This window comes from Chrysemys picta, unplaced genomic scaffold (genome assembly GCF_011386835.1).
Source record: "Chrysemys picta bellii isolate R12L10 unplaced genomic scaffold, ASM1138683v2 scaf2013, whole genome shotgun sequence".
Lineage (NCBI taxonomy): Eukaryota > Metazoa > Chordata > Testudines > Emydidae > Chrysemys > Chrysemys picta.
This window is the reverse complement of record NW_027054717.1, coordinates 1-10,194: the sequence shown is the minus strand read 5'-3', so window position 1 is coordinate 10,194 and position 10,194 is coordinate 1. Positions and strand designations below refer to the sequence as shown.

The 10,194-nt window shown below is 53.0% G+C and overlaps 1 long non-coding RNA gene across 1 annotated transcript; it reads right to left on the bottom strand.

Moving 5' to 3' along the window:
- Window positions 1–1,539: 1,539 nt before the first annotated feature.
- LOC135980155 (uncharacterized) lies at window positions 1,540–7,775 on the bottom strand. Its single transcript, XR_010597358.1, has 5 exons — window positions 7,635–7,775; window positions 5,675–7,528; window positions 3,737–5,568; window positions 1,779–3,618; window positions 1,540–1,672 (listed from the first exon to the last, which is right to left on the bottom strand). It is a non-coding gene; the product is annotated as an uncharacterized LOC135980155 (long non-coding RNA).
- Between the last annotated feature and the right edge of the window lie 2,419 nt (window positions 7,776–10,194).

The following is a 10,194-nucleotide window of genomic DNA, read 5'->3' as shown; positions in this document are numbered from 1 at the left end:
GGTTTCTAGAACTATCTTCCAAATGGCAGTGTTACCTTGTGAAAGGCAGGGAAAGACCCACACCCTAGTTAGAGGGAGCTCACTTTGGACCTTGGCGTGAAGAGGGCCGATGCAGAGAGGAGAAAAGGGAAAGCGACCTGAACCCTGATTACAGGGCAGTCACCCTTTCTTTAATATAATACACCTCCGTTACACAATGAGGGTGGGGGGAGTCCTGAATGTGAAAAGATCTGGAAATGAACAGGTAAGGGAGGGATCCTGCTGAGTGTCCCCTTTCCAATCAATCCTCCGTCCCTCAGCGACACCCTTCCCGACTTACCTCCTACCCCACCAAGAAAATGACAACTTTGTGCCCCCTACCTTTACCAGAAAAGACCCCTTTTACTTGTGACGCGGTCCTGTTAGTAGGGTTAGGTGCACCCACCTGCCGGCTCTGAATACCACCGCATCTACCTACAACATCTCAACATGAACACATTTCAGAAAGGACCCCCACCTCAGTCTCTTCCAACGTAGCCCGAGGAATCTCCTCTCTTTATCACCAAAGAGACACAAGGCCAGGAATTCGGACACAACAAACGGAGCTGTCCGAATCCCTACAGTTAACGCTCGTCAGTCCGACAGCGTTCTTTCTTGTGCACAAGAAAACAAAGGGGAAAGTTGTGGTTGGTTGAGCGGTGTAAATTGGGCAGGGCAAAAGGACTTGAGGAAGGATTACACGGAAGTGAGGGTCCGAAAGGAGCCCCCCACCTCCCCTGTTCATTTCCAGACTTTGTGACGTTTGCTTGGTTGGGCCATTTCTTGGCTTTTTTGAGAAAAGGGGCGAATTTTCCACGGCCTCCTCCATCCCCTTACAGCCGCCCCTTCGCCACACCATGTTCCATCTGACCGGGATAGGTCCCAAATAAGATTTCACTTCAAATCTCAAAAAAGCCAAGTAGAAATCATTCTGTGGGAATTTACTGTGACTAAGAGAAACAGAAGTTCAACTCTTCTCAAGTGGTGGAGGGTCGGGGGGAGTCGCTAAGCCACAGGCACAGAAAGGCTCCCCTAGCTTAAGCGTGAGAGGTATAAGACCTTACACCCTGGTTACAGGGCAGTCATTTTGCCGGGCGTGTCAAAGTGACCTGTTAATTTGCATGGCAAAGGAGACCGAAACCCTCCTTACAGGGTGGTCCTTAAGCCAGGGGCCTTCCAATGGGCCAGAGCGAAAAGCGCTGTAAAGGAGAGACCTCCGTTCCCTCGGAAGTGGGTGGTCTCGTTGCCCAGCGAGTGCCAACGGCCCAAGAGGAGTTAGAAAGGGGAGACCTGCACCCTTCTGACAGGGAGAGGTCAACGGCCCGGGGCATTTTAAAGGCTAGGTCCTAAGGAGCTCAAACCCACAGAGACCTCAACCCGTTTTAAAGGGGGCTCGCTCCTCCTCAGCTATGGAAGGGACCCATAAAGCATTTTGGTTGGCAAGGAATGGACCGTGATCCTTGTTTACAGGGAGGTCCTTTTACCGGGCACCTGAAGGGGGATTAAGCCTGTGAGGAGAAGTGTCGAACCCGATCCCTCGGTACAGGGGTGCTGTGTGTGCGGTGTGTGCAGCCGTTGGCCGTGGCTTTTTCTTCCCTTTTCCTGCAGTTTCTTTGGTGCTTGTGTCGTCTTGTCCATTTTGTCCTTTGAGTTGCTAGAAAGAGAGAGGTGAAGCGGGTTAGGTGTGGCTCAGTAGAGAGCACGTGTACAAGGTAGATTCAGATGACATTGGCAAGGTACTCGGCCCTGCCGGAAATTACCCTAATGCCTACTTTTCGGCACCGATCTCTTTCAGAGCGCAGGAGGGCTTGCGGCAGAAGGCGGGTCCAGGTGGATGCAGAGGACGCGGGCTTTGACTTGGCTGAGTGCGTGAGTGAGGAGGGCACGGGACAGCTAGTAGGACAAACCCTGAACCCTCTCAAGAGGCTGGTTTCTAGAACTATCTTCCAAATGGCAGTGTTACCTTGTGAAAGGCAGGGAAAGACCCACACCCTAGTTAGAGGGAGCTCACTTTGGACCTTGGCGTGAAGAGGGCCGATGCAGAGAGGAGAAAAGGGAAAGCGACCTGAACCCTGATTACAGGGCAGTCACCCTTTCTTTAATATAATACACCTCCGTTACACAATGAGGGTGGGGGGAGTCCTGAATGTGAAAAGATCTGGAAATGAACAGGTAAGGGAGGGATCCTGCTGAGTGTCCCCTTTCCAATCAATCCTCCGTCCCTCAGCGACACCCTTCCCGACTTACCTCCTACCCCACCAAGAAAATGACAACTTTGTGCCCCCTACCTTTACCAGAAAAGACCCCTTTTACTTGTGACGCGGTCCTGTTAGTAGGGTTAGGTGCACCCACGTGCCGGCTCTGAATACCACCGCATCTACCTACAACATCTCAACATGAACACATTTCAGAAAGGACCCCCACCTCAGTCTCTTCCAACGTAGCCCGAGGAATCTCCTCTCTTTATCACCAAAGAGACACAAGGCCAGGAATTCGGACACAACAAACGGAGCTGTCCGAATCCCTACAGTTAACGCTCGTCAGTCCGACAGCGTTCTTTCTTGTGCACAAGAAAACAAAGGGGAAAGTTGTGGTTGGTTGAGCGGTGTAAATTGGGCAGGGCAAAAGGACTTGAGGAAGGATTACACGGAAGTGAGGGTCCGAAAGGAGCCCCCCACCTCCCCTGTTCATTTCCAGACTTTGTGACGTTTGCTTGGTTGGGCCATTTCTTGGCTTTTTTGAGAAAAGGGGCGAATTTTCCACGGCCTCCTCCATCCCCTTACAGCCGCCCCTTCGCCACACCATGTTCCATCTGACCGGGATAGGTCCCAAATAAGATTTCACTTCAAATCTCAAAAAAGCCAAGTAGAAATCATTCTGTGGGAATTTACTGTGACTAAGAGAAACAGAAGTTCAACTCTTCTCAAGTGGTGGAGGGTCGGGGGGAGTCGCTAAGCTACAGGCACAGAAAGGCTCCCCTAGCTTAAGCGTGAGAGGTATAAGACCTTACACCCTGGTTACAGGGCAGTCATTTTGCCGGGCGTGTCAAAGTGACCTGTTAATTTGCATGGCAAAGGAGACCGAAACCCTCCTTACAGGGTGGTCCTTAAGCCTGGGGCCTTGCAATGGGCCAGAGCGAAAAGCGCTGTAAAGGAGAGACCTCCGTTCCCTCGGAAGTGGGTGGTCTCGTTGCCCAGCGAGTGCCAACGGCCCAAGAGGAGTTAGAAAGGGGAGACCTGCACCCTTCTGACAGGGAGAGGTCAACTGCACGGGGCATTTTAAAGGCTAAGTCCTAAGGAGCTCAAACCCACAGAGACCTCAACCCTTTTTAAAGGGGGTTCGCTCCGCCTCAGGTATGGAAGGGATCCATAAAGCATTTTGGTTGGTAAGGAATGGACCTTGATCCTTGTTTACAGGGAGGTCCTTTTACCGGGCACTTGAAGGGGGATTAAGCCTGTGAGGAGAAGTGTCGAACCCAATCCCTCGGTACAGGGGTGCGGTGTGTGCGGTGTGTGCAGCCGTTGGCCGTGGCTTTTTCTTCCCTTTTCCTGCAGTTTCTTTGGTGCTTGTGTCGTCTTGTCCATTTTGTCCTTTGAGTTGCTAGAAAGAGAGAGGTGAAGCGGGTTAGCTGTGGCTCAGTAGAGAGCACGTGTACAAGGTAGATTCAGATGACATTGGCAAGGTACTCGGCCCTGCCGGAAATTACCCTAATGCCTACTTTTCGGCACCGATCTCTTTCAGAGCGCAGGAGAGCTTGCGGCAGAAGGCGGGTCCAGGTGGATGCAGAGGACGCGGGCTTTGACTTGGCTGAGTGCGTGAGTGAGGAGGGCACGGGACAGCTAGTAGGGCAAACCCTGAACCCTCTCAAGAGGCTGGTTTCTAGAACTATCTTCCAAATGGCAGTGTTACCTTGTGAAAGGCAGGGAAAGACCCACACCCTAGTTAGAGGGAGCTCACTTTGGACCTTGGCGTGAAGAGGGCCGATGCAGAGAGGAGAAAAGGGAAAGCGACCTGAACCCTGATTACAGGGCAGTCATCCTTTCTTTAATATAATACACCTCCTTTACACAATGAGGGTGGGGGGAGTCCTGAATGTGAAAAGATCTGGAAATGAACAGGTAAGGGAGGGATCCTGCTGAGTGTCCCCTTTCCAATCAATCCTCCGTCCCTCAGCGACACCCTTCCCGACTTACCTCCTACCCCACCAAGAAAATGACAACTTTGTGCCCCCTACCTTTACCAGAAAAGACCCCTTTTACTTGTGACGCGGTCCTGTTAGTAGGGTTAGGTGCACCCACCTGCCGGCTCTGAATACCACCGCATCTACCTACAACATCTCAACATGAACACATTTCAGAAAGGACCGCCACCTCAGTCTCTTCCAACGTAGCCCGAGGAATCTCCTCTCTTTATCACCAAAGAGACACAAGGCCAGGAATTCGGACACAACAAACGGAGCTGTCCGAATCCCTACAGTTAACGCTCGTCAGTCCGACAGCGTTCTTTCTTGTGCACAAGAAAACAAAGGGGAAAGTTGTGGTTGGTTGAGCGGTGTAAATTGGGCAGGGCAAAAGGACTTGAGGAAGGATTACACGGAAGTGAGGGTCCGAAAGGAGCCCCCCACCTCCCCTGTTCATTTCCAGACTTTGTGACGTTTGCTTGGTTGGGCCATTTCTTGGCTTTTTTGAGAAAAGGGGCGAATTTTCCACGGCCTCCTCCATCCCCTTACAGCCGCCCCTTCGCCACACCATGTTCCATCTGACCGGGATAGGTCCCAAATAAGATTTCACTTCAAATCTCAAAAAAGCCAAGTAGAAATCATTCTGTGGGAATTTACTGTGACTAAGAGAAACAGAAGTTCAACTCTTCTCAAGTGGTGGAGGGTCGGGGGGAGTCGCTAAGCCACAGGCACAGAAAGGCTGCCCTAGCTTAAGCGTGAGAGGTATAAGACCTTACACCCTGGTTACAGGGCAGTCATTTTGCCGGCCGTGTCAAAGTGACCTGTGGCTTAATTTGCATGGCAAAGGAGACCGAAACCCTCCTTACAGGGTGGTCCTTAAGCCAGGGGCCTTCCAATGGGCCAGAGCGAAAAGCGCTGTAAAGGAGAGACCTCCGTTCCCTCGGAAGTGGGTGGTCTCGTTGCCCAGCGAGTGCCAACGGCCCAAGAGGAGTTAGAAAGGGGAGACCTGCACCCTTCTGACAGGGAGAGGTCAACGGCCCGGGGCATTTTAAAGGCTAGGTCCTAAGGAGCTCAAACCCACAGAGACCTCAACCCGTTTTAAAGGGGGCTCGCTCCTCCTCAGCTATGGAAGGGACCCATAAAGCATTTTGGTTGGCAAGGAATGGACCGTGATCCTTGTTTACAGGGAGGTCCTTTTACCGGGCACCTGAAGGGGGATTAAGCCTGTGAGGAGAAGTGTCGAACCCGATCCCTCGGTACAGGGGTGCGGTGGGTGCGGTGTGTGCAGCCGTTGGCCGTGGCTTTTTCTTCCCTTTTCCTGCAGTTTCTTTGGTGCTTGTGTCGTCTTGTCCATTTTGTCCTTTGAGTTGCTAGAAAGAGAGAGGTGAAGCGGGTTAGCTGTGGCTCAGTAGAGAGCACGTGTACAAGGTAGATTCAGATGACATTGGCAAGGTACTCGGCCCTGCCGGAAATTACCCTAATGCCTACTTTTCGGCACCGATCTCTTTCAGAGCGCAGGAGGGCTTGCGGCAGAAGGCGGGTCCAGGTGGATGCAGAGGACGCGGGCTTTGACTTGGCTGAGTGCGTGAGTGAGGAGGGCACGGGACAGCTAGTAGGACAAACCCTGAACCCTCTCAAGAGGCTGGTTTCTAGAACTATCTTCCAAATGGCAGTGTTACCTTGTGAAAGGCAGGGAAAGACCCACACCCTAGTTAGAGGGAGCTCACTTTGGACCTTGGCGTGAAGAGGGCCGATGCAGAGAGGAGAAAAGGGAAAGCGACCTGAACCCTGATTACAGGGCAGTCACCCTTTCTTTAATATAATACACCTCCGTTACACAATGAGGGTGGGGGGAGTCCTGAATGTGAAAAGATCTGGAAATGAACAGGTAAGGGAGGGATCCTGCTGAGTGTCCCCTTTCCAATCAATCCTCCGTCCCTCAGCGACACCCTTCCCGACTTACCTCCTACCCCACCAAGAAAATGACAACTTTGTGCCCCCTACCTATACCAGAAAAGACCCCTTTTACTTGTGACGCGGTCCTGTTAGTAGGGTTAGGTGCACCCACCTGCCGGCTCTGAATACCACCGCATCTACCTACAACATCTCAACATGAACACATTTCAGAAAGGACCCCCACCTCAGTCTCTTCCAACGTAGCCCGAGGAATCTCCTCTCTTTATCACCAAAGAGACACAAGGCCAGGAATTCGGACACAACAAACGGAGCTGTCCGAATCCCTACAGTTAACGCTCGTCAGTCCGACAGCGTTCTTTCTTGTGCACAAGAAAACAAAGGGTGAAAGTTGTGGTTGGTTGAGCGGTGTAAATTGGGCAGGGCAAAAGGACTTGAGGAAGGATTACACGGAAGTGAGGGTCCGAAAGGAGCCCCCCACCTCCCCTGTTCATTTCCAGACTTTGTGACGTTTGCTTGGTTGGGCCATTTCTTGGCTTTTTTGAGAAAAGGGGCGAATTTTCCACGGCCTCCTCCATCCCCTTACAGCCGCCCCTTCGCCACACCATGTTCCATCTGACCGGGATAGGTCCCAAATAAGATTTCACTTCAAATCTCAAAAAAGCCAAGTAGAAATCATTCTGTGGGAATTTACTGTGACTAAGAGAAACAGAAGTTCAACTCTTCTCAAGTGGTGGAGGGTCGGGGAGAGTCGCTAAGCCACAGGCACAGAAAGACTCCCCTAGCTTAAGCGTGAGAGGTATAAGACTTTACACCCTGGTTACAGGGCAGTCATTTTGCCGGGCGTGTCAAAGTGACCTGTGGCTTAATTTGCATGGCAAAGGAGACCGAAACCCTCCTTACAGGGTGGTCCTTAAGCCAGGGGCCTTCCAATGGGCCAGAGCGAAAAGCGCTGTAAAGGAGAGACCTCCGTTCCCTCGGAAGTGGGTGGTCTCGTTGCCCAGCGAGTGCCAACGGCCCAAGAGGAGTTAGAAAGGGGAGACCTGCACCCTTCTGACAGGGAGAGGTCAACGGCCCGGGGCATTTTAAAGGCTAGGTCCTAAGGAGCTCAAACTCACAGAGACCTCAACCCGTTTTAAAGGGGGCTCGCTCCTCCTCAGCTATGGAAGGGACCCATAAAGCATTTTGGTTGGCAAGGAATGGACCGTGATCCTTGTTTACAGGGAGGTCCTTTTACCGGGCACCTGAAGGGGGATTAAGCCTGTGAGGAGAAGTGTCGAACCCGATCCCTCGGTACAGGGGTGCGGTGTGTGCTGTGTGTGCGGTGTGTGCAGCCGTTGGCCGTGGCTTTTTCTTCCCTTTTCCTGCAGTTTCTTTGGTGCTTGTGTCGTCTTGTCCATTTTGTCCTTTGAGTTGCTAGAAAGAGAGAGGTGAAGCGGGTTAGCTGTGGCTCAGTAGAGAGCACGTGTACAAGGTAGATTCAGATGACATTGGCAAGGTACTCGGCCCTGCCGGAAATTACCCTAATGCCTACTTTTCGGCACCGATCTCTTTCAGAGCGCAGGAGGGCTTGCGGCAGAAGGCGGGTCCAGGTGGATGCAGAGGACGCGGGCTTTGACTTGGCTGAGTGCGTGAGTGAGGAGGGCACGGGACAGCTAGTAGGACAAACCCTGAACCCTCTCATGAGGCTGGTTTCTAGAACTATCTTCCAAATGGCAGTGTTACCTTGTGAAAGGCAGAGAAAGACCCACACCCTAGTTAGAGGGAGCTCACTTTGGACCTTGGCGTGAAGAGGGCCGATGCAGAGAGGAGAAAAGGGAAAGCGACCTGAACCCTGATTACAGGGCAGTCACCCCCACCTCTCCTGTTCATTTCCAGACTTTGCGACGTTTGCTTGGTTGGGCCATTTCTTGGCTTTTTTGAGAAAAGGGGCGAATTTTCCACGGCCTCCGCCATCCCCTTACAGCCGCCCCTTCGCCACACCATGTTCCATCTGACCGCGATAGGTCCCAAGTAAGATTTCACTTCAAATCTCAAAAAATCCAAGTAGAAATCATTCTGTGGGAATTTACTGTGACTAATAGAAACAGAACCTCAATCCTTCTGATGGGGTAGGGGGATGGGGAATCTCTCAGCCACAGGTTCTAAAAGATTCCCCTTGTTTAGGTGTGGCTCATTACACATCAGGATTACAAAGTAATCTCCCCGTATGGAAATTACCCTAATTCCTAGTTTTCAGCACGTGTGTGTTTCAGAAGTTAGGAGAGCTTTCACGAGAACTCAGCACCTTCTTCCTAGTCGGCACAAACTGCTTGAGGTTTCCTGCTTAGCGTCTTTTTCTTGGTAAACTCAAGCCTGCACACACCTTTGCCCCCTAGGAGTATTTGTCTAGTAAGTGCAAGCTGCTTTAGGAGTTTCCTACCCAGTACTTTTTGTAATATCAGTAGTACAGTCTGTTCCCCTTTCCTTTCCATGTCTCTTCTCCAGTAAGGGTATCATCTACAGGGTTACCTCCTGCCCAGTCCTTGAGGTTGGCTTCCGTGGTTTTTGACCCATCGCCTTCTGCCCAATCAACAGGAGCTGCCTCAGTGATTTTTCTGCCCAGCACCTCCTGCCCAATCAGCAAAACACACCTCTGGGCTTCCCTCCCAACACTGCCTACCCAGTCAGCGCCAACCCCCTCAGTGACTTTTCCCACCCAACACCTCCTGCCCTGTCAGCAAAACCCACCTCTGGGCTTTCTCTCCCAACACCTCCTACCCACTCAACACGAGCCACCTCAGTGATTTTCCCACTCCTGCCCAGTCAGTGCCAGCCCCTGAAAGATTTTCCCATCCAGCGCTTTCCCTCCCAACTCCTCCTACCCAGTCAGCGCCAACCCCCTCAGTGACTTTTCCCGCCCTGCGCCTCCTACCCTGTCAGCACGAGCTGCCTCAGTGATTTTCCTGCCCAGCACCTCCTGCCCAATCAGCAAAACCCACCTCAGGGCTTTCCCGCCCAGCGCTTCCTACCTAGTCAGCACCAGCCCCCTCAGTGATTTTCTAGCCCAACACCTCCCACCCAGTCAGCGAAACCCACCTCTGGGCTTTCCCTCCCAACACCTCCTACCCAGTCAGCGCCAATCCCCTCAGTGACTTTTCCCGCCCTGTGCCTCGTACCCTGTCAGCGCGAGCTGCCTCAGTGATTTTCCTGCCCAGCACCTCCTGCCCAATCAGCAAAACCCACCTCAGGGCTTTCCCGCCCAGCGCTTCCTACCTAGTCAGCACCAGCCCCCTCAGTGATTTTCTAACCCAACACCTCCCACCCAGTCAGCGAAACCCACCTCTGGGCTTTCCCTCCCAACACCTCCTACCCAGTCAGCGCCAATCCCCTCAGTGACTTTTCCCGCCCTGTGCCTCGTACCCTGTCAGCGCGAGCTGCCTCAGTGATTTTCCTGCCCAGCACCTCCTGCCCAATCAGCAAAACCCACCTCAGGGCTTTCCCGCCCAGCGCTTCCTACCTAGTCAGCACGACCCCCCTCAGTGATTTTCCAGCCCAACACCTCCCACCCAGTCAGCGAAACCCACCTCTGGGCTTTCCCTCCCAACACCTCCTACCCAGTCAGCGCCAATCCCCTCAGTGACTTTTCCCGCCCTGTGCCTCGTACCCTGTCAGCGCGAGCTGCCTCAGTGATTTTCCTGCCCAGCACCTCCTGCCCAATCAGCAAAACCCATCTCAGGGCTTTCCCGCCCAGCGCTTCCTACCTAGTCAGCACGACCCCCCTCAGTGATTTTCCAGCCCAACACCTCCCACCCAGTCAGCGAAACCCACCTCTGGCCTTTCCCTCCCAACACCTCCTACCCAGTCAGCGCCAATCCCCTCAGTGACTTTTCCCGCCCTGTGCCTCGTACCCTGTCAGCGCGAGCTGCCTCAGTGATTTTCCTGCCCAGCACCTCCTGCCCAATCAGCAAAACCCACCTCAGGGCTTTCCCGCCCAGCGCTTCCTACCTAGTCAGCATGAGCCCCCTCAGTGATTTTCCAGCCCAACACCTCCCACCCAGTCAGCGAAACCCACCTCTGGGCTTTCCCTCCTACCCTGTCAG